Source organism: Sinohyriopsis cumingii, chromosome 10 (genome assembly GCF_028554795.1).
Source record: "Sinohyriopsis cumingii isolate HCF-2022 chromosome 10, ASM2855479v2, whole genome shotgun sequence".
In the NCBI taxonomy this organism is placed as follows: domain Eukaryota; kingdom Metazoa; phylum Mollusca; class Bivalvia; order Unionida; family Unionidae; genus Sinohyriopsis; species Sinohyriopsis cumingii.
In genome coordinates, this window is record NC_142970.1 from 66,937,976 (window position 1) to 66,962,939 (window position 24,964).

Genomic DNA, 24,964 nt, shown 5'->3' on the forward strand with positions numbered 1-24,964 from the left:
ATATTACTTACCACTGTGAATGCCATTCTTACGTCTGTATCTGTCAAGAAACAAGTTCGAGTTCTAATGTTGGGTAAACCATTAAAATCTCGGTAAAGAAAGAGTGTTTAATTTTTTCAAGATGACCGTTTATATTTAGCAATGATTTGTATGCAGTATTTGTATTCACGGACATAGTCATACTTCCGGCAAAGAATTTACCTGTATTTGATGTTAATTAGTGCATCGATTGGCAGACGAGTATCCATCTGGGTCGATGATAAAACGGTATATGCTGTTCTCTTGGAATTTTGGGAGAGAAAAATGAGTAAAATCAGATCTGCCTAGGCGTTACATCATGGCAGATACGCTAAGCAATTATTTCATGGCAAATATGTCAAGGCATTATCTCATGGCAGATACGCTAAGCAATTATTTCATGGCAAATATGTCAAGGCATTATCTCATGGCAGATATGTCAAGGTATTATTTCATGGCAGATATGTCAAGGCATTAATTCATGGCAGGTATGTCAAGGCATTAATTCATGGCAGATATGTCCATGTCAAGTTATTAATTCATGGCAGATATGTCAATATCAAGGCATTATTTCATGGCAGATATGTCAAGGCATTATTTTAAGGCAGATATATCAAGGTATTATTTCATCGCAAATCAGCGGAGGAGCTGCTCACATCGGGATGTGTTATCAAAGTATGTCCACACGTCTCGTATGGCCTTGCATTTTAATGGCAGATATGTCAATATGAAGGCATTAATTCATGGCAGATATGTCAATGCCAAGGCATTATTTCATGGCAGATATATCAAGGCATTATTTCATGGCAGATATGTCAAGGCATTATTTTAAGGCAGATATATCAAGACATTATTTCATCGCATATCAGCGGAGGAGCTGCTCACATCCGAATGTGTTATCAGAGTATGTACACGTGTCTCGTATGGCCTTGCATTTTAATATTACTCGAAGCTCATTATGGATTTAAGCGAAGTGATACTCGGCTTAATATTAACAAACGCAAACTGTATTTGATTTTCACCTATTTTTTATTTTGATGAATTGACTGCTTGTGGTACTCGCTGAAAGCATGACTTTGAAATATGTCAGTGTATCATGAATTCTGTATTCTATCAATATATTGTGGACTTAGTGGATTGTAACCTAATTTACATATGCTAGACATCAAGAAGATGTAAGACAAATCTGATATTTGACTGGTTTCGTTAATATTTTATAGAAATATTGCGCCTGTATGACACATATCTATGATAGTTCATCTTGAAACAACCACTCCGACGGCCTAGTGGTTACACCGTCTCCTCAAGTGCGGAAGGTCGAGGCTTCGAAACCCGGCCGAGTCATACCAAAGACTTATAAATGGTACAAACAAACAGCTCAGCAATAAGAGGTTAGTGTTAGGACTACTGTTAGGTCTTGTCGACCTGTTGTCCGGATAATGTAACTGGGTGGGACATTATTATTGACATCACTATAATTTGTTACACTGCAGACGTTGGAGAGATATTACTGAAAAATTGTTAAAGCCACACACACACACACACACACGACGAAAATTAAAGACGTAACCAAATTGTTAATTAATCTGATAATGCCAGCACCGATGGAGACCATTAAGATGCGGGTTCGAATCCAGTTTGGGCACTGCGATGTTCATGTGGATGAGGTAGCTTATTATAATTGACTCGAAAGGTTATATCCTATGACTTGTTCATGCGTCCTTGAAGACAACCCAGTCATTGAATCAAATGAGCAAAATCATCTGATGTATCGATAATGTTCAATGTTCTAAAACCTTTACGTCCAAATTAATGCTAAATCGTCGAAGATCCTTCATCGCGAGAAACATTTGAGAGAGAGAGAGAGAGAGAGAGAGAGTGGGGAGTGATGGAGAGTCTAAAATTGAAATGATATAAGATTACACGCATACAAATAAGATATTAAATTTCAGATAGAATGCGCCAAATCGATAATCGGTTATGTAATCATATATATATATATATATATATATATATATATATATATATATATATATATATATGTGTGTGTGTGTGTGTGTGTGTGTGTGTGTGTGTGTGTGTATGTGTGTGTGTGTGTGTAAACCGCCATATACCTTTCTATGTCTCCTCTTTCCTCTCCATTTTTCGTCTGTGACCTTCAATATATATTACTTATCGTGTACTCTGTTTTTCTACTTTCTTTCCGATCGGTGACTTCATACAAAAGCACAAATTTATCTATTTACCTCCTCCCTCTCTCTCACTCCCAGAAAACATAGTCTGTTGCACAACCTGCACCACAGTTAAAGCAGAGCAAACTGTTTTAAACAATCTGTCTTCAATATATTTTCCTTCTGCCTACTCATGTTTTACCGGAATAAACTGGATTAGTTCAGCACTTTACACAAATCTGTGCAAGGTTTCTTTGGTAACTTACGTAGAATACAACATCCATACCGCTAATAGTAGATTGTACTTTTACTGAAAATAACAGACTTTTCTATCAATACGAAGCTGATTGATGGCGAAATATCGAGTACTTAAATGCGACATTTATCAAATAGTTTTAAAAACTATATACTCGTGGAAACTTCGGTATCATCGGAGCTCGACAGGTTTTGATCTTTTTTAATACGTGTAAAACATCTAAGTACGATGACAGGCTCTTCTGTTCAAATAGTTTTTACGCATATCATGCTTATCGAGCAACTTTTTATATGCCCAATAATTTGCGTTCCGGACACATTTCATGGATCTAGGAGCAGAAATAAATATACGTTTTCAAGTAAATTGCTTGATATTTCTACCACTGCAAGGACTACTTCTGACTACGCAGTTCGTTCCTCATTGTGTAATTCGTCCAATTCGTGCAAAGAAGTTTCATTTTTACCCCGAAACTGCTTTTGTGACGAAATTTGCCGCCATTTTGAAGATTGCTGCTGGGACAGCCGACATCAATCCGACTCTTTTACATCACAGCCTTTGCCACCAAAATATGTTTTCTCTTGCCTAGAGATTCAGGAAATAAAGTATAGTTCTCCGTTTCTTATTGTGAACAAATTTCCATCGAACTGGGATGACTTGCAGGTTCGGAAAATGTGCGAAGCACCCAGACTATACTATTTTGTGGAACGAATTTCTGTGACCGATATTTATACAGGTGTACACTTCAGAAATACGCATTGTGCTTTGTGCAATTCTGTTACGGATTATCTATTCTGGAAATCAGAAGTGATGTGCGAGGAAGACTTTCATCCAGACAATATTAGTATAAGAAATAGAGAAGACTGCGCTTTTCGATTTCTTCCACCCGGCCCAAACGTCACGTACCGAGCTTGTCATCAAAATGACATCATAGACTCATGTCGTGCAGCCGACAATGTTGCCAATACGTCGGTGGTATCTATGTGTACTAATGGAGGGTATGCCTTAGTTTATGAAGGAATGCATGCTTACAAAAACATCCACTGCGCTTTGTGTAATGGTGCTGAGAAAAGTACTTTACAATGCGAACCAAGAAAACACGTTTTCTACTACCAAGCCAGGTAAGAGTTTAAGAAAGTTCTACAGCTATCGTCTTCTTGTCGATTTAAATATCAGAGTCGGTGAGAAAGACGGTGTTCTAGTAGACTATGGATCGAGATGTTCTGTTGACAAAATAAATGATCCGTTTGAAAATAAATGCAGCAATGTGTTTTGCTTTGAACCATTTGTTTTCAAATCAGGAAAGTGCATTTTAGTACATTGTTGGCCTGAAATCAAGTCCAATACAACTTTCCCTTTCGGAAATCAAACATGCCTCTATGTCTCATTGAAATCTGGGGCATTTGAAATTCTCTTGGGTAAGAACATTAGGATTCTGTCTGCCGGACAAATTTATAAGGAAACAGAGTACCGTATCGATGGAAACCAAACCTTTATATGTGCTAATATATCTAAACAAGGAACTGGATACATGCCGATGTTTTCTTATGAAGAGGTAACTATCACGTTGGTTGGTGGAATTTTATCTTTATCCTCCTTGCTGGTTAACTTTGTAATTTATTCCTGCTTCCATCAATTACGAAACATTCCTGGAAAGATGCTAATGAGCCTAATAGCCGCGCTTTTTGTAGTGAATTTACTCTTTCTTCTATCGGCAGTATTCGAAATTGTGAGTGAAATTGTGCATCGCTGTTGCCATAGCAATGCACTATTGTTTTCTTGCCTCGTTTTGTTGGATGAATATCATGGACTTTGACCTTTGGTGGACATTTTCCAGACAATTTTCGGTAACTAACAACGACGGAAAATCTTCAAAACGATTTTGCTTCTACTCTGCTTATGCTTGGACCCTTCCACTTTTAATTGTGGTAGCGGCTGTATCTGTAAATTTTGCTGATATTGACCCTCATTTTCAACGTTGGCAGCCATACTACGGTGCAGGTGTGTGCTGGATCAGAAACAGAGAAGCCATGATTCTGTTTTTCATGGGGCCACTTTTGATATTTAAATTGTTTGACATCGTTGCCTTTTCTGCAACGGTCGTTCATATTTACCGTGCTAGGAAACAGTCGGCAATGGTACAGAAGAAAAACAGCAAGTGTAAATTTTTAATTTACATTAAGCTATCACTTATCATGGGACTGACATGGGTGTTTGCATTCATTTTTAATATGGCGCAAATTCCGGCATTGTGGTACGTGTTCATTTCTCTGAACACTTTGCAAGGCGTGTTCATTTGTCTATGCTTCGTATGTACAAAGAAAGTGTTCCGATTGATATCAGCAATAGCAATAACATTGCTTGACAAACGAAGAAAGGGATCTGTAGAATTGATATCGAACACTGCATCTAAATCTAATCAGGAAAAACGCTACAAACTTCGGCATTAAAAAGTTCACAAGACTCAGTGTAGGAATATTTCTACAAGTTCCACCTTCATCTTTTTGATTTAAAACAATTATCTAGGCTGCTTTCTGTTCCGTAGCACACCCGTATTTTACGCGTTCATGTATGCCAAAATCATTTTTACCAAGAACACCCTGTGCACAATTAGAATGTGTTAGCTGACACAATACTTCCTTTAACGTGCCAAACGTGCCAAATCGCAGACATATACGCTATTGTAAATTGACAGTGACACAGTAAAACCTACAAGTTATCAATACTCTTTTGATTTGCTACATTGTTCATGCAGTGTGTAATCGATGTTCAGATTTCATGACTTGTTGTATTCATTTTATTATTGATATGCAATTAATTTATTTAAGAAATTTATTTGTCAAACGATTAGTAAAATTAGAAATACAGACTATACTCTCTAATTGCATATTGAATATGTCAATGTAATTTCATTATTCGTATAAGTAACAATTACATTAACAAGTATAGTTTGCCACATTCGTCCTATCATTTTGTTATTTCTCCCAAAATATTCTACTTCAAACGTGCATCGAATTATGTAAATTGCGCAGGTTACTTTAAGCTTTCTCCTTCGTTATGTGTCTATTTTTGTGTAATGAGTAATATACGCTAGGGCGCAGAAACCAACGTAATTCTTTTTTTTTTTCTGTTAGTTCGATGAGTTATTCTGACCTTTTCTTTCCTTTTCTATTCGCAGTTCTTCCTTTAATTTGTGTTTTATTTTCGTTTAAATAGGGCTCTCGTGTTACGTTCCCACATAAGAAACCTAGCACTTCGTACTATTAGGATATTTATGTACATGCCTATTTTTATTGGCAGGGAATATTTTATCTATTTGGTGGGTACTTTAGTATATGTTGTAACAGAGTACTAATCCCACTTACAGTCCGTTTGTCTGTCGATGCGCCTCATTACATCCTCACAATAGAAACTTCAGCTTTAAACACAACAATTATGTGCGACGGTACATTCAATTTAAACTTAAAATAACAGAAAATTCTCCCAACACACAGTGTATGGAGGAATTCATCTATCTCCAATTGATAATGAAATTTTTGTGCTATGGCACAACTAAAAAATCTTAAAGCAAATGAATGACCCCCAAGACCATGTGTGGGAAACCCTTGTATTGAAATCAAAGAAACAATACCTAAAACCCCTACCCCTATATGCTATGGCATATATTCCTATAACAGACACACTACATGCATACACAACAATAATACATCTCAGACTGTTATTATTTTTGTGGGTATAGTAGATAGGAAGAAAACTTATAGACTTGGACTAGATAAGCTGTCCGGTCATTTAGCATACAAAATATTATACATACATACATACATACATACATACATACATACATACATACATACAAAAAACGTATTACAAATAACACAAGACGGACAGAAAGAGTCTGGCAAAGTCACTTCAAATAATCAAGATAACTTTAAAAAGGGAAGGAAATTAACCCAGAGCCGTAACTAAACTTTGGGTTAATAATACAACCCCAATGAGAAGTAACTGGTGGAAATCAGGCCCACTGTCAGCGAGGACAAAGTGAAGAAAGTACATCTTTTAACTTCATGCGATAATAAAACTCACACCAAATACACTTTTAGAAAAACAGGGTGTCGTTTCTATGCTCTAACCAGCCATACATACTGGGATGGGGCCAAATTCAAGCCAACAACCCCGTCTTCTCACCCGAACCCTCTCCCCTCACCCCATTATATAATTTTCAGTACTCAGGAAAAAATACTGTTGCCAGCACGTATATATCTTACTCCGTACTGGGGAAAGGGTCTGAGTTAATTTCAGGTTACAGTAACCCAATGTTTGATCTTAAATATATTGTAACTGACCCTCAGGATACTGAATCTGGAAATGTGTGGATACTTCTAGGAGGTTCAAAAGCATTTGATGCAGACTCTTGAACATTGTTGTGTGTCAATGTGTCTCTTTGACAGAGAGGTACTTTTTTCCAGCACGTTTTTGTAGGAATGTAAGAGTGTAACGTTGCTTATATTAAGACGGTTTCACATATGTCTTCGCTATCTCTAACGCAGAAATCATGTCTGAATAAGATTCCTTGCTCTGTCATCTTTTCTGGAAATGTTTCGAGTCAGAAATTCATACTTAAGCCAAAAAGCCACAACAAATCAGATAGCATGTTTGTCATAGAAAAATTAGGGATGTCAGTTGCAGACCGAAATTAGCAAACATCCGGAATGTTTTGAAATTCTAGGTTGATTGTAATTAAAGTTATAAAGTGTCTAACATGTCAACTTTCAAGATTGAGTATGAATGGCCTGGCCCATATCATATAAATGTTTTGAGCTCGACACTCCAGTCCTAAAAACAAATGTAGTACGATCTTCCTATTCTGGAAAGATTCCGAAAACGACAATTAACACGATGCTCCCGTTTGAAGAAACATTTTGAGCACGATCCTCCTATTCTAAAAGCATTGTGAGCACGAAATGTCTATCCAAAAAACATTGGGAGCAGAACACTCCTGTCCTAGAAATATTCTACGTAATTCCGATTCTATAAACATCTTGGCACCTCATTTCCGTACTCAACACGGCCCTGATATTCCACTTTTTGAGCACAACACTCCTATTCTAGAACGTTTTGAGCACGAGACTCTTATTCTAGAACATTTTGAGCACGACACTGCTTATCTTTAGCTTTCTGAGCACGGCACTCTTATTCTAGAACGTTCTGAGAAATACACACCTGTTGTAGAACGTATTGAGCACGACACACCTATTCTAGAACGTTGTTAGCACTCTAGTTCTAGAACGTTCTGAGAAAGACACATCTGTTCTAGAACGTATTGAGCACGACACACCTATTCTAGAACGTTGTTAGCAGCCTAGTTCAAATATAGAACTCTTTTATCAAGTCAGTTCTATTCTACAGACAGTTTGAGCACTTTATTCGTTTTGTAGAAAAAGTCAGCGTCTCACCCCAGTTGAAGCTCAACGTTTGAAATTTGACATTTTTATAAGTTGAACCAAATAACATGCTACTTTTCCAAATGCTATTTTCAAATTTTCAAATACTGATAGTTATATTCTACGGTCCAATCATTTTAGCACGGGGTGAAATTCTGCTACAAACAGTACCGACCAACTGTCGACAACTAACAGGCTGCGGTGCAGTCAGAAAAAAGTGGCACATGCACAATTATGCGCACGTCACTATAATTAAACTCAACAACAACAAAATTATTGATGGTTCACCATCTTCAATATGATAAAGATCTGAACTTCGTTATACCAATATGGACGCTGTTAGAAGATTTCATTTGAGTTAGATTATCATTCGTTTTCAGAAATTATAAATATATACTGTTAATTTAATCAGCTCATTTTTGTGATCTAACATCTGTGTCATGTATATTTCGTTTTTTATTGGAAAAGGTAATTATTTAAGTTTTCTTCTTAGCTTTTCTATTCAAAGGTTTTATGTAAATAATAATAATAATGAGGACTTTGTATAGCGTATAATCTTTAGAAGCTCTAAGCGCTTTACAACATTAGACAACACCTATAGGTAAAAAAAAAAACATATAATGATATGATTACAAAAATAAACAGCATGAGATTAGAAAACATAAAACACCATGCTGATAATATTTAAGGTAGGAAGGAAACATTATTAAGTCTTTACGTTTGTTCTTGCAGTCGAAATAAGTGAGTTTTGAGAGCACTCTTGAATGGGATCACTGTGTCTTTGTGTCTACGTTCAGTGGGCAATTCATTCCACGTTGCTGGGCCCTGGTATGCAAAAGAACGCTGTCCATATTACTTTGTTTTCATAGTGGGAATAATTAGTATACGATTGTCAGAAGAGGAGCGTAAGTATCTTGCTGATGTGTGCACATGGGTGAGGTCGGATAGGTATGTTGGACTAGAGTCCGACAGTGAAACGTAGCACAGAGAACACATTTTGTATTTGATTGTGGATTGAATGGATAGCCAGTGTAGGGTACAGAGCAGCGGGGAGGTGTGCTCTGATCGTGGTACTCTAAGTATGATCCGAGCAGCTGTGTTTTGAACTTTTTCAAGTTTCTGGAGCAGATATTGAGATGAACCAGACAGAATTGAGTTACAATAGTCCAGTCTTGAAAGTACTCATGAACACACAAGTGTTTTAGTGGCATCAACTGAAAGATATTTGCGAATGGAGCTGATGCGTCTCAGCTCAAGATATGCAGCCTTGCATATGTTCATGATATGTTGGTGCAATGTGAGAGTACTCTCCAGAGTAACACATAGGTTTCGTTCTGATTGTGCGAATTTAATGTTGGTGTTGCTGATATTTATTGTTTGAGGTAAATGATGTGAATGAGAAAGTCTTTGTGCTGTAATCAGAATGGTCTTAGTTCTATCATAATCCATCTGCAGCTTGTTACATGTCATCCTTGATTTCACATCATAAATGCACCTCTCTACACCTTGGATGGTAGCATCAACTTCAGCTGGGTGGCTAGATCTGTATATTAGATTTGGGTGTCATCAGCGTACAATTGGCGAGTCACTGGATGATGATCTATGACACTCTAGAGCGAATGAGTGTACAGAATGAAGAGAACAGGTCCAAGAACAGACCCCTGTGGAACACCACAACATAGATCAACTAGGTTGGAGTGTATTCCATTTGCAGATACAATTAGTGTCCTGTTGACCAAGTTCGACTTGAACCACAGTAAGGATGTATCATTAATGCCAAATACATGTTGGAGACGGTGAAGTAATATATCTTGGTCTATTGTGTCAAATGCTGCAGACAAATCATGGAGGGTGAGGACTGTAATATTTCCGCTATCCAACGCAGAGAGAATGTCATTAAATACTTTTAGAAGAGTAGTTTCAGTACTGTGGCAAGGGCGATATGCAGATTGTACATTGCTAAAAAGGCTGTTTGAATTCAAATGAGATACAAGCTGAGATATAACAACCTTTTCTAAGATTTTTCATATGAATGGGAGATTAGAAACTGGGCGGTAGTTCTTTAAATCGTTATGGTCTAGTGTTGGTCTCTTCAGCAGAGGTTTTACAATGGCAGTTTTGAAACATGATGGGAATTCCCCGGATGACATCAGTTAGTTAAGGCAATGCTGGATATAAGCACTAAAGCAGCAGTGATGTTGCAATTGGATCAAGTTCACATGACTTTGGTGTACTCTTCATTAGGATTGTACGTACGAAATCGACAGAGACAGGTTCAAATGCTGTGGTGTAAAGCTTATCTCTAATGGTTTGTACTTTGTCACAGAATAAATTTGCAAACATGTCCGGAAGTTCGACTGGAGATAAGTTAGTTGGAAGTGGTGTAGATTTGTTCCTTGACATTAGATTGTTAGTAATCTCGAAGAGCTCTTTGCAGCTGGAACGTTCCATGATCTTAGTAATGTAGTGTGCTGATTTTGCTGCATGGACTATATCTGTGATATTCTTCTCAGTGGCTTCATAGATTTGCGTATGAATAGTGAGTCTGGTGGAAAACCAAGGCCTCTCAGCTTTACGGCGGTCTCTTTTAGCAGTGCCAAGCTGATCCCTAACACTGCTATACCATGGAGAACACTTTTGAATTGATACTCTGCACTTGGTAGCTGGGGCATGTTTGTCGAGCAATGAACGCAGGCAGGTATCGATTTGTTCTGCTGTAGGAGGTAAGCAAATAGTTGGGTTAGTTTGGAATTCGTGTATTAGTTTGGTTCTATTTATCATACGGAGGTTTCTGTTAGTAGCAGATGAAGGTGTGGGGTTAGGGACTGATACGTCAAGATGGCATATAATGCAGAGGTGATCTGATGCAAGTTCATGGGATACCAGGGAGGACCGTAGAATGTTATCATCAGGTCTATGAAGAATTCAGTCTAAAACGTGACCATGTTTATGGGTGGGTTGGTTAACTGACTGTTTGAGGTTGAAAAGATTAATGGAATATATGAGTTTGTATGTGTTTGGGTTTCCGGGACAGTCAAAGTGAAAGACGAAATCTCCAAGAATAATCAGGTTGCCACCTATCGAATTTCCATACTCCAGGAGATTCGGAAACTGCTCCAAAAAGAGAGATTCAGACAGCTTGTTTATTATACTAGGAGGAGGGCGGTATATGCAGAAATAATGTACTGACCTTTGCTCCAGTGTGAGTGTGGTTTGGACTAGTTCAAACGATGTGTGGTCGAAATTGAATGTTGGTGTGTGGTTAAGACGTTTCATCATGGAGTTCTTTGTAAATACAATAATTCCATCTCGGCGAGAATTACGGGTTAACAACTTGATGGAGTAAACGGTGGGTGTTAGATCCGCACACTTGGGCTCATCGCCTGATGTTTTTAGCCATGTTTCTGTCAGGAAAAAGACGTCAATATTCTGGTCGTTGATAAAGATAACTATTTCTGTGCACTTGTCCGGTGATCCTACTGACTGGACATTGAATAATGCAATACGCAGATATATCTCTTGGATAGTTGACACAAAGGTTGACGAATTAACAGGGATTTGAATTAGGTTATCGAATATTTTAAAATCGATCTATTCATTTAGTGTTTCTGGCATACATCTAGTTTTCTAAATATAACTCGGTTACTAGAAGTTCCCACAAAAACATCACTTTTGCCCTAGCGCAGTGTTGTTTTGGACGATTGATAGTAATTGATAGTAATTATCACCCGCTACATAGAACACGAAAGAGCGTGAAAACAAAATTGCACCTGCAGACAAGTGTAATTATATATAGCATGCACACACATACAGATACACAGATTGATCTTATTTTCCTTGTAAACGGATGTGATAAATAAAAGAGTGAGCCTGTTTGAGGTTTACTAATCATCAAAGCCCCGCAAAAACATTTCCTCGCTGAGCAGAATTTTCAATGTAGGTATCCGGCGATTTATAGAAAAGAGTGGATTTTATTGAAAAACATGTGTTTGATGAAACATTATCTTTTACCAGGATTACAGAGGTTGTAAATATGATTCAGGGCATAAATCAGGAAACGTGTCTAAGTATATTTAAGGCACGAACAAGGAACGTGTTTACATATGATTAAGGGCATATATAACGAAACGTTTCTAAATATGATTAAGGCACGAATAATGAAATATGTCTAAATATGGTTAAGGCATGAATAATAAAACGTGTCTAAATAGGATTAATGGAATAAATATGCAACATGTCTAAATATGATTAAGGTACGAATAATGAAAGGTGTCTAAATATGATAAAGTTACGAATAATGAAAGGTGTCTAAATATGATTAAGGCACGAATAATGAAAGGTGTCTAAATATGATTACGGTACGAATAATGAAAGGTGTATAAATATGATTAAGAGCATAAATAAAGTTGATGTATTCTCGTCTGCATGTTTACTCGTGTAATACAGACTCCAACATTCAAACAAAGGAAATGAAACAGAAGTAACGATGTATGGGGATGGTATGGGTAGTAGTCATGAAGGACTCCAAATAAAATTTATAAATTAACGACGGAGTCACATTTAATGCGGAAACAATGAGCTAACATTTGCTTACTTGATTCTATATCTACTTTTTAAGGAAAGACGTTCATGAAGTTATTCAATGTCCTCATTTGAAAGAACATTTGCGTGTTGTTTTAGTGATCACAACTGAGCAGGCATTTCATTAAACTAAAATGCCTGAGTATTGAGTTTGAGATGACCTTAGTTGACTTAAAACATTGGCAGTGGACTATTTTTACTGCTTGCACTACGTGATGATCCGGGAAATATTTTAACTTCCGTAATGTACTGAAATTTTTAATATACAAACCAATTAGTGTGAACAATGACGTAAATTCGCAAGACATATATAAAGGATTGTCATAACACCAGGATATACAACAGAGCTAAATGAACACGTCTCTATCAATGCTCAAGCAGTACAAATAGTCCACTGCCACAGCAGGCTATTTCGCCTGAATGCCAGGAAAACGAGTACCGATATCTTTCTCCATCTCGACATTATGATTGCCTGCGAAATAGTTTGTTCGTGTAATAAAAATAAAATAGAAACAAACAACATGTGTCCTTGAAAAGAAACCAGTCATTGAATCAAATGAGCAAAATCATCTGATGTATCGATAATGTTCAATGTTCTAAAACCTTTACGTCCAAATTAATGCTTAATCGTCGAAGATCCTTCATCGCGAGAAGCATTTGGTATCACGGTACCAATTGTTTTTCCATATACCTCAATGCTAATGTTTTGTGAAATAAATATACTTTCTGTCCTACTTGGGCATGCATGTCACACGCTGTCATATAGAACAATGCTAGATTGTCAATTTGACAATGACATAACCAGGTACTCCATTGCATTTAAGAGAGATAACTCTACTGGAACTAGACAGGGGTAAGAGTTATCTAGTCACAACAAGCACATTTTCAGTCATGTGTACCATATTTTAAAAAAATCATAAAAAATACAAAATATGATCTAGATAGAAATTAACACAAACTCACATGTTGCCAAGAGGCTCAACTTTTTTTTAAGCCAAACAGAAAGTACAAGTCTTACATAATGCACCAATCACAGCTAGTTTTGTTCTTTAATTCTGAATACAATGTTCCATACACCTTAAGCTCCGCCCACCTGGACTTGCGCAATTGGTACCGTTATACCTATAGCAAACCTTAATTTTTCCAATAATCTGTGAAATAGTTCAGGACTGTATAAGTAACAAATATACTTAGTCTCACTTGTGAAAAACAATTTGATGAGGTACTAACCTATGTCTTATATGAATGTGTATAGAAATGTCATTGAGCTGTTTGAGCTATTGTTTTCATACTTTTGCTTCACCATCAAAATCATCTTTTGAAATAAAATGAATTCTTTCAACTATGAGTTGTATCTTATTCATATCAGCAATTATTGAACTTCACATAGGTGATATGGGATAAATCACATTATATCATATTATGTAATAACTAGGTCAAAGGTCAATGTACCAAATAGCATGCACCTGTCCTACTTCAAAATGTACAATTCACCTAAAAGAAAGGAATTTATATTTGTTTGGTAGGTGCAGAACTTAACATCAGAGACAGGTGGACATGACCCAATCTTATTATAAAGTATAAGCTTTGACCACTTTACACTATCTACAGATACAAGAGGTCACTAACCACCAGTCCTCACACAAAGGTCCACCTACCCATCCTCTTTGTAACACAAATAGTAAGCTTTCCTCCTTTGTAATGTGAATAAAATTGTTTCAATAAGCCAGTCAGTCACCAAATATAGTAAATCGCAGCTTCTAAGTGGTTATGTTTGGATTGGGAGGTGAAATTAGGGGAATAAAATACAGAAAAATGCCAAATATAAACACTAAGTATAGCACATCAAATGGAGTTAAAAACAGGAGGAAAGTGTTTATCTAAAAGGGAGAGGTAGCTTATGATAAAGGAATTAAAGGTGGCAAAATCAGCAATGCGAAAAATGAGAAGTGAAAGTTTGATGACCTTACCTTGGACAAATATATGGGGCAGGGCCCAACAGGTCCAAGGACAGCCCAAAGGCAACTGTGCTATAACATCCCTTACAGGACCCAAATTTCAAGTGAAGTTGTGTTCATTTCCATCTAATATAAAAGGGTGAATAATTTAGATAATATAGATACATATAAAGTATATTTCTTCTACATAAGAATTTAATAATAATTGGTATAAGATAGAGAGAAACTTATCTCAGAGCCAAGCAGAACATACCTTATCAGTTTTTTAACTTGTAAACTTTACTGTGAGAAATTATCAAATTGCTTCTACTTACATTTGCATCAAGATTGAGGGCTAATATAATACTTCACAAATCTTCTCTTTATTTTCATAATCAGTCACTGAAAATGTGAGATTTTATTTCCTTGAAATGTTATGACTGGTGTAAGGGAGATAACTGAATGATATACATAAGGTGTGGTAACCTTGAATACATTATCCATGTAATATAGATGAGTTCATCAACAACCTGTATTAACTTCATTGCAATTAAATTATCTCAAAATACATTACTGACAAAGTGAGAACCTAACATTTAGACTCCTATGTTTAGTGGAGACCTCAAGAGTCATGTAATTTTAATTTCTAAGATGACGCAGCTCTTTCATATCACATAGTTCATATTTTCTACAATGCCGGCATGTAGAGTGCAGCCTTCCATAACCATGCAGATATCATCTCATGCCAATTTGGATTCTTGCGATGGGATGCAAAGTTTCAAGAACAGTGTGGATTTGAATGGAATGAATACGCACTGTGTGACTAAAATGGTTATCATTCTGTAATGTTGGACCAAACATGGAAATTCCACAAGAGCAGCTTGACAGAAAGAAATAGGATTAATTGAAAGTCAGTAGTAGATTATAATTGGGCTTATACAAGTGCCAATGGGAAATGCTGACTTAAGGAAACTGTTCTTGTTTGTTGGTATTCACTGCTACTTCAACAAAAGGGAATGCAAGAGAATTGAACTAACTACATGAACAATTTCAAAGCAGGAGAGTGTAAAAAAAAAAGGGACAATTAGAGCAGGACAATTCAAATCAAAATGGGAAGGAATACCAAATCCTTAATAAATTACCTAAAAATTACTCATGCCAGAACATCCCACATGGTACAAGTGATCTATCTACAAGTGTACTTAGAATGTTCTCTATCCTGGTTTATGGCATGCCTTACAAGAACAAGATAGTTGTTTTTGTACACATGATTTTTCATCTTTTGCAGGTACAATAGCCAATATTTGGCCAAAATCAACTATATTATGTTTACATAACTTATTTTGTTGCATGCATTCCAATCTAGGAGGTAACAGCACATACATAAAGGCATCAGGTAACACAAGTCTATATCTATCATAGCTATAGTTATCAAAAGTCCCCATCCAAAGCCATCTTGTGCTATTTTCTAAAGATTTCATACATTTTATTCTTAAAGAACTTTCAAAATTTGACCAAAAGTGTTCAGCATACATTTGTTTTCCTACATCAAACTAGTATAGTTCATAAATGCCGCCCACATGTATGCGTTTCTATGGAAACACTGTGAGGCTATTCTTTCCTTTAGGTATCACGGTACCAATTGTTTTTCCATATACCTCAATGCTAATGTTTTGTGAAATAAATATACTTTCTGTCCTACTTGGGCATGCATGTCACACGCTGTCATATAGAACAATGCTAGATTGTCAATTTGACAATGACATAACCAGGTACTCCATTGCATTTAAGAGAGATAACTCTACTGGAACTAGACAGGGGTAAGAGTTATCTAGTCACAACAAGCACATTTTCAGTCATGTGTACCATATTTTAAAAAAATCATAAAAAATACAAAATATGATCTAGATAGAAATTAACACAAACTCACATGTTGCCAAGAGGCTCAACTTTTTTTTAAGCCAAACAGAAAGTACAAGTCTTACATAATGCACCAATCACAGCTAGTTTTGTTCTTTAATTCTGAATACAATGTTCCATACACCTTAAGCTCCGCCCACCTGGACTTGCGCAATTGGTACCGTTATACCATTTGAGAGAGAGAGAGAGAGAGAGAGAGAGTGGGGAGGGATGGAGAGTCTAAAATTGAAATGATATAAGATTACACGCATACAAATAAGATATTAAACTGCAAATAGAATGCGCCAAATCGTGATCGGTTATGTATTCATATATATATAAATATATATATATATATATATATATATATATATATATATATATATATATATATATATATATATATATATATAAAAACCGCCATATACCTTTCTATGTCTCCTCTTTCCTCTCCATTTTTCGTCTGTGACCTGCAATATATAATATTACTTATTGTATACTCTGTTTTTCTACTTTCTTTCCGATCGATGACTTCATATAAAAGCGCAAATTTATCTCTTTACATCCCACTCTCTCTCACTCCCAGAAAACATAGTCTGTTGCACAACCTGCACTACAGTTAAAGCAGAGCAAACTGTTTTAAGCCATCTGTCTTCAATATATTTTCCTTCTGCCTACTCATGTTTTACCGGAATAAACTGGATTAGTTCAGCACCTTACACAAATATGTGCAAGATTTCTTTGGTAACTTACGTAGATTACAACATCCATACCGCTAATAGTAGATTGTACTTTTACTGAAAATAACAGACTTTTCTATCAATACGAAGCTGATTGATTGCGAAATATCGAGTACTTAAATGCGACATTTATCAAATAGTTCTAAAATCTATATACTCGTGGAAACTTCGGTATCATCGGAGCTCGACAGGTTTTGATCTTTTATAATACGTGTAAAACATCTAAGTACGATGACAGGCTCTTCTGTTCAAATAGTTTTTACGCATATCACGCTTATCGAGCAACTTTTTATATGCCGAATAACTTGCGTTCCGGACACATTTTATGGATCTAGGAGCAGAAATAAATATACGTTTTCAAGTAAATTGCTTGATATTTCTACCACTGCAAAGACTACTTCTGACTACGCAATTGATTCCTCAATGTGTAATTCGTCCTATTCGTGCAAAGAAGTTTCATTTTTACCCCGAAACTGCTTTTGTGACGAAATTTGCCGCCATTTTGAAGATTGCTGCTGGGACAACCGACATCAATCCGACTCCGTTTGAAAATAAATGCAGCAATGTATTTTGCTTTGAACCATTTGTTTTCAAATCAGGAAAGTGCATTTTAGTACATTATTGGCCTGAAATCAAGTCCAATACAACTTTCCCTTTCGGAAATCAAACATGCCTCTATGTCCCATTGAAATCTGGGGCATTTGAAATTTTCTTGGGTAAGAACATTAGGATTCTGTCTACCGGACAAATTTATAAGGAAACAGAATACCGTATCGATGGAAACCAAACCTTTATATGTGCTGATATATCTAAACAAGGAACTGGATACATGCCCATGTTTTCTTATGAAGAGGTATCTATCACATTGGTTGGTGGAATTTTATCTTTATCTGCCTTGCTGGTTAACTTTGTAATTTATTCCTGCTTCCATCAATTACGAAACATTCCTGGAAAGATGCTAATGAGCCTAATAGCCGCGATTTTTGTAGCGAACTTACTCTTTCTTCTATCGGCAGTATTCGAAATTGTGAGTGAATTGTGCATCGCTGTTGCCATAGCAATGCACTATTTTTTTCTTGCCTCGTTTTGTTGGATGAATATCATGGACTTTGACCTTTGGTGGACATTTTCCAGACAATTTTCGGTAACTAACAACGACGTAAAATCTTCAAAACGATTTTGCTTCTACTCTGCTTATGCTTGGACCCTTCCACTTTTAATTGTGGTAGCGGCTGTATCTGTAAATTTTGCTGATATTGACCCTCATTTTCAACGTTGGCAGCCATACTACGGTGCAGGTGTGTGCTGGATCAGAAACAGAGAAGCCATGATTCTGTTTTTCATGGGGCCACTTTTGATATTTAAATTGTTTGACATCGTTGCCTTTTCTGCAACGGTCGTTCATATTTACCGTGCTAGGAAACAGTCGGCAATGGTACAGAAGAAAAACAGCAAGTGTAAATTTTTAATTTACATTAAGCTATCACTTATTATGGGATTGACATGGGTGTTTGCATTCATTTTTAATATGGCGCAAATTCCGGCATTGTGGTACGTGTTCATTTCTCTGAACACTTTGCAAGGCGTGTTCATTTGCCTATGCTTCGTATGTACAAAGAAAGTGTTCCGATTGATATCAGCAATAGCAATAACATTGCTTGACAAACGAAGAAAGGGATCTGTAGAATTGATATCGAACACTGCATCTAAATCAAAATCAGGAAAAACGCTACAAACTTCGGCATTAAAAAGTTCACAAGACTCAGTGTAGAAATATTTCTACATGTTCCACCTTCATCTGTTTGATTTAAAGCAGTTATCTAGGCTGCTTTCTGTTCCGTAGCACACCCGTATTTTACGCGTTCATGTATGCCAACATCATTTTTACCAAGAACACCCTGTGCACAATTAGAATGTGTTAGCTGACACAATACTTCCTTTAACGTGCCAAATCGCAGACATATACGCTATTGTAAATTGACAGTGACACAGTAAAACCTACAAGTTATCAATACTCTTTTGATTTGCTACATTGTTCATGCAGTGTGTAATCGATGTTCAAATTTCATGACTTGTTGTATTCATTTTATTATTGATATGCAATTAATTTATTTAAGAAATTTATTTGTCAAACGATTAGTAAAATTAGAAATACAGACTATACTCTCTAATTGCATATTGAATATGTCACTGTAATTTCATTATTCGTATAAGTAACAATTACCTTAACAAGTATAGTTTGCCACATTCGTCCTATCATTTTGTTATTTCTCCCAAAATATTCTACTTCAAACGTGCATCGAATTATGTAAATTGCGCAGGTTACTTTAAGCTTTCTCCTTCGTTATGTGTCTATTTTTGTGTAATGAGTAATATACGCTAGGGCGCAGAAACCAACGTAATTCTTTTTTTTTTCTTCTGTTAGTTCGATGAGTTATTCTGACCTTTTCTTTCCTTTTCTATTCGCAGTTCTTCCTTTAATTTGTGTTTTATTTTCGTTTAAATAGGGCTCTCGTGTTACGTTCCCACATAAGAAACCTAGCACTTCGTACTATTAGGATATTTATGTACATGCCTATTTTTATTGGCAGGGAATATTTTATCTATTTGGTGGGTACTTTAGTATATGTTGTAACAGAGTACTAATCCCACTTACAGTCCGTTTGTCTGTCGATGCGCCTCATTACATCCTCACAATAGAAACTTCAGCTTTAAACACAACAATTATGTGCGACGGTACATTCAATTTAAACTTAAAATAACAGAAAATTCTCCCAACACACAGTGTATGGAGGAATTCATCTATCTCCAATTGATAATGAAATTTTTGTGCTATGGCACAACTAAAAAATCTTAAAGCAAATGAATGACCCCCAAGACCATGTGTGGGAAACCCTTGTATTGAAATCAAAGAAACAATACCTAAAACCCCTACCCCTATATGCTATGGCATATATTCCTATAACAGACACACTACATGCATACACAACAATAATACATCTCAGACTGTTATTATTTTTGTGGGTATAGTAGATAGGAAGAAAACTTATAGGCTTGGACTAGATAACCTGTCCGGTCATTTAGCATACAAAATATTATACATACATACATACATACATAAAAAAATGTATTACAAATAACACAATACGGACAGAAAGAGTCTGGCAAAGTCACTTCAAATAATCAAGATAACTTTAAAAAGGGAAGGAAATTAACCCAGAGCCGTAACTAACCTTTGGGTTAATAATACAACCCCAATGAGAAGTAACTGGTGGAAATCAGGCCCACTGTCAGCGAGGACAAAGGGAAGAAAGTACATCTTTTAACTTCATGGGATAATAAAACTCACACCAAATACACTTTTAGAAAAACAGGGTGTCATTTCTATGCTCTAACCAGCCGTACATGCTGGGATGGGGCCAAATTCAAGCCAACAACCCCGTCTTCTCACCCGAACCCCCTCCCCTCACCCCGTTTCTCTCCCGGACCCCATTATATAATTTTCAGTACTCAGGAAAAATTACTGTTGCCAGCACGTATATATCGTACTCCGTACTGGGGAAAGGGTCTGAGTTAATTTCAGGTTACAGTAACCCAATGTTTGATCTTAAATATATTGTAACTGACCCTCAGGATACTGAATCTGGAAATGTGTGGATACTTCTAGGAGGTTCAAAAGCATTTGATGCAGACTCTTGAACATTGTTGTGTGTCAATGTGTCTCTTTGACAGAGAGGTACTTTTTTCCAGCACGTTTTTGTAGGAATGTAAGAGTGTAACGTTGCTTATATTAAGACGGTTTCACATATGTCTTCGCTATCTCTAACGCAGAAATCATGTCTGAATAAGATTCCTTGCTCTGTCATCTTTTCTGGAAATGTTTCGAGTCAGAAATTCATACTTAAGCCAAAAAGCCACAACAAATCAGATAGCATGTTTGTCATAGAAAAATTAGGGATGTCAGTTGCAGACCAAAATTAGCAAACATCCGGAATGTTTTGAAATTCTAGGTTGATTGTAATTAAAGTTATAAAGTGTCTAACATGTCAACTTTCAAGATTGAGTATGAATGGCCTGGCCCATATCATATAAATGTTTTGAGGTCGACACTCCAGTCCTAAAATCAAATGTAGCACGATCTTCCTATTCTGGAAAGATTCCGAAAACGACAATTAACACGATGCTCCCGTTTGAAGAAACATTTTGAGCACGATCCTCCTATTCTAAAAGCATTGTGAGCACGAAATGTCTATCCAAAAAATATTGGGAGCAGAACACTCCTGTCCTAGAAATATTCTGACTACGTAATTCCGATTCTATAAACATCTTGGCACCTCATTTCCGTACTCAACACTGTCCTGATATTCCACTTTTTGAGCACAACACTCCTATTCTAGAACGTTTTGAGCACGAGACTCTTATTCTAGAACATTTTGAGCACGACACTGCTTATCTTTAGCTTTCTGAGCACGGCACTCTTATTCTAGAACGTTCTGAGAAATACACACCTGTTGTAGAACGTATTGAGCACGACACACCTATTCTAGAACGTTGTTAGCACTCTAGTTCTAGAACGTTCTGAGAAAGACACACCTGTTCTAGAACGTATTGAGCACGACACACCTATTCTAGAACGTTGTTAGCAGTCTAGTTCAAATATAGAACTCTTTTATCAAGTCAGTTCTATTCTACAGACAGTTTGAACACTTTATTCGTTTTGTATCAAAAGTCAGCGTCTCACCCCAGTTGAAGCTCAACGTTTGAAATTTGACATTTTTATAAGTTGAACCAAATAACATGCTACTTTCCCAAATGCTATTTTCAAATTTTCAAATACTGATAGTTATATTTTACGGTCCAATCATTTTAGCACGGGATGAAATTCTGCTACAAACAGTACCGACCAACTGTCGACAACTAACAGGCTGCGGTGCAGTCAGAAAAAAGTGGCACATGCACAATTATGCGCACGTCATTATAATTAAACTCAACAACAACAAAATTATTGATGGTTCACCATCTTCAATATGATAAAGATCTGAAATTCGTTATCCCAATATGGACGCTGTTAGAAGATTTCATTTGAGTCAGATTATCATTCGTTTTCAGAAATTATAAATATATACTGTTAATTTAATCAGCTCATTTTTGTGATCTAACATCTGTGTCATGTATATTTCGTTTTTTATTGGAAACGGTAAATATTTAAGTTTTCTTCTTAGCTTTTCTATTCTAAGGTTTTATCTAAATAATAATAATAATGAGGACTTTGTATAGCGTATAATCTTTAGAAGCTCTAAGCGCTTTACAACATTAGACAACACCTATAGGTAAAAAGAAACATATAATGATATGATTACAAAAATAAACAGCATGAAATTAGAAAACATAAAACACCATGCTGATAATATTTAAGGTAGGAAGGAAACATTATTAAGTCTTTACGTTTGTTCTTGCAGTCGAAATAAGTGAGTTTTGAGAGCACTCTTGAATGGGATCACTGTGTCTTTGTGTCTACGTTCAGTGGGCAATTCATTCCACGTTGCTGGGCCCTGGTATGCAAAAGAACGCTGTCCATATTACTTTGTTTTCATAGTGGGAATAATTAGTATACGATTGTCAGAAGAGGAGCGTAAGTATCTTGCTGATGTGTGCACATGGGTGAGGTCGGATAGGTATGTTGGACTAGAGTCCGACAGTGAAACGTAGCACAGAGAACACATTTTGTATTTGATTGTGGATTGAATGGATAGCCAGTGTAGGGTACAGAGCAGCGGGGAGGTGTGCTCTGATCGTGGTACTCTAAGTATGATCCGAGCAGCTGTGTTTTGAACTTTTTCAAGTTTCTGGAGCAGATATTGAGATGAACCAGACAGAATTGAGTTACAATAGTCCAGTCTTGAAAGTACTCATGAACACACAAGTGTTTTAGTGGCATCAACTGAAAGATATTTGCGAATGGAGCTGATGCGTCTCAGCTCAAGATATGCAGCCTTGCATATGTTCATGATATGTTGGTGCAATGTGAGAGTACTCTCCAGAGTAACACATAGGTTTCGTTCTGATTGTGCGAATTTAATGTTGGTGTTGCTGATATTTATTGTTTGAGGTAAATGATGTGAATGAGAAAGTCTTTGTGCTGTAATCAGAATGGTCTTAGTTCTATCATAATCCATCTGCAGCTTGTTACATGTCATCCTTGATTTCACATCATAAATGCACCTCTCTACACCTTGGATGGTAGCATCAACTTCAGCTGGGTGGCTAGATCTGTATATTAGATTTGGATGTCATCAGCGTACAATTGACGAGTCACTGGATGATGATCTATGACACTCTAGAGCGAATGAGTGTACAGAATGAAGAGAACAGGTCCAAGAACAGACCCCTGTGGAACACCACAACATAGATCAACTGGGCTGGAGTGTATTCCATTTGCAGATACAATTAATGTCCTGTTGACCAAGTAGGACTTGAACCACAGTAAGGATGTATCATTAATGCCAAATACATGTTGGAGACGGTGAAGTAATATATCATGGTCTATTGTGTCAAATGCTGCAGACAAATCAAGGAGGGTGAGGACTGTAATATTTCCGCTATCCAACGCAGAGAGAATGTCATTAAATACTTTTAGAAGAGTAGTTTCAGTACTGTGGCAAGGGCGATATGCAGATTGTACATTGCTAAAAAGGCTGTTTGAATGCAGATGAGATACAAGCTGAGATATAACAACCTTTTCTAAGATTTTTTATATGAATGGGAGATTAGAATCTGGGCGATAGTTCTTTAAATCGTTATGGTCTAGTGTTGGTCTCTTCAGCAGAGGTTTTACAATGGCAGTTTTGAAACATGATGGGAATTCCCCGGATGACATCAGTTAGTTAAAGCAATACTGGATATAAGCACTCAAGCAGCAGTGATGTTGGAATTGGATCAAGTTCACATGACTTTACTGTACTCTTCATTAGGAAGAAATCGACAGAGACAGGTTCAAATGCTGTGGTGTAAAGCTTATCTCTAATGGTTTGTACTTTGTCACAGAATAAATTTGCAAACATGTCCGGAAGTTCGACTGGAGAGAAGTTATTTGGAAGTGGTGTAGATTTGTTCCTTGACATTAGATTGTTAGTAATCTCGAAGAGCTCTTTGCAGCTGGAACGTTCCATGATCTTAGTAATGTAGTGTGCTGATTTTGCTGCATGGACTATATCTGTGATATTCTTCTTAGTGGCTTCATAGATTTGCGTATGAATAGTGAGTCTGGTGGAAAACCAAGGCCTCTCAGCTTTACGGCGGTCTCTTTTAGCAGTGCCAAGCTGATCCCTAACACTGCTATACCATGGAGAACACTTTTGAATTGATACTCTGCACTTGGTAGCTGGGGCATGTTTGTCGAGCAATGAACGCAGGCAGGTATCGATTTGTTCTGCTGTAGGAGGTAAGCAAATAGTTGGGTTAGTTTGGAATTCGTGTATTAGTTTGGTTCTATTTATCATACGGAGGTTTCTGTTAGTAGCAGATGAAGGTGTGGGGTTAGGGACTGATACGTCAAGATGGCATATAATGCAGAGGTGATCTGATGCAAGTTCATGGGATACCAGGGAGGACCGTAGAATGTTATCATCAGGTCTATGAAGAATTCAGTCTAAAACGTGACCATGTTTATGGGTGGGTTGGTTAACTGACTGTTTGAGGTTGAAAAGATTAATGGAATATATGAGTTTGTATGTGTTTGGGTTTCCGGGACAGTCAAAGTGAAAGACGAAATCTCCAAGAATAATCAGGTTGCCACCTATCGAATTTCCATACTCCAGGAGATTCGGAAACTGCTCCAAAAAGAGAGATTCAGACAGCTTGTTTATTATACTAGGAGGAGGGCGGTATATGCAGAAATAATGTACTGACCTTTGCTCCAATGTGA

General features: G+C 36.7%; 1 long non-coding RNA gene across 1 annotated transcript in view; it reads right to left on the reverse strand.

Annotated features, from left to right (window-relative positions):
* LOC149790312 (uncharacterized) overlaps positions 1-24,964 on the reverse strand; it is a 61,121-nt gene that overhangs the window by 33,857 nt on the left and 2,300 nt on the right. Inside the window, exons 2-4 of the long non-coding RNA XR_016424043.1 lie at positions 16,729-16,770; positions 2,133-2,174; positions 12-40 (exon numbers count right to left, since the gene is read on the reverse strand). This is a non-coding gene — a long non-coding RNA (uncharacterized LOC149790312). The remainder of the gene's footprint in view (positions 1-11; positions 41-2,132; positions 2,175-16,728; positions 16,771-24,964) is intronic.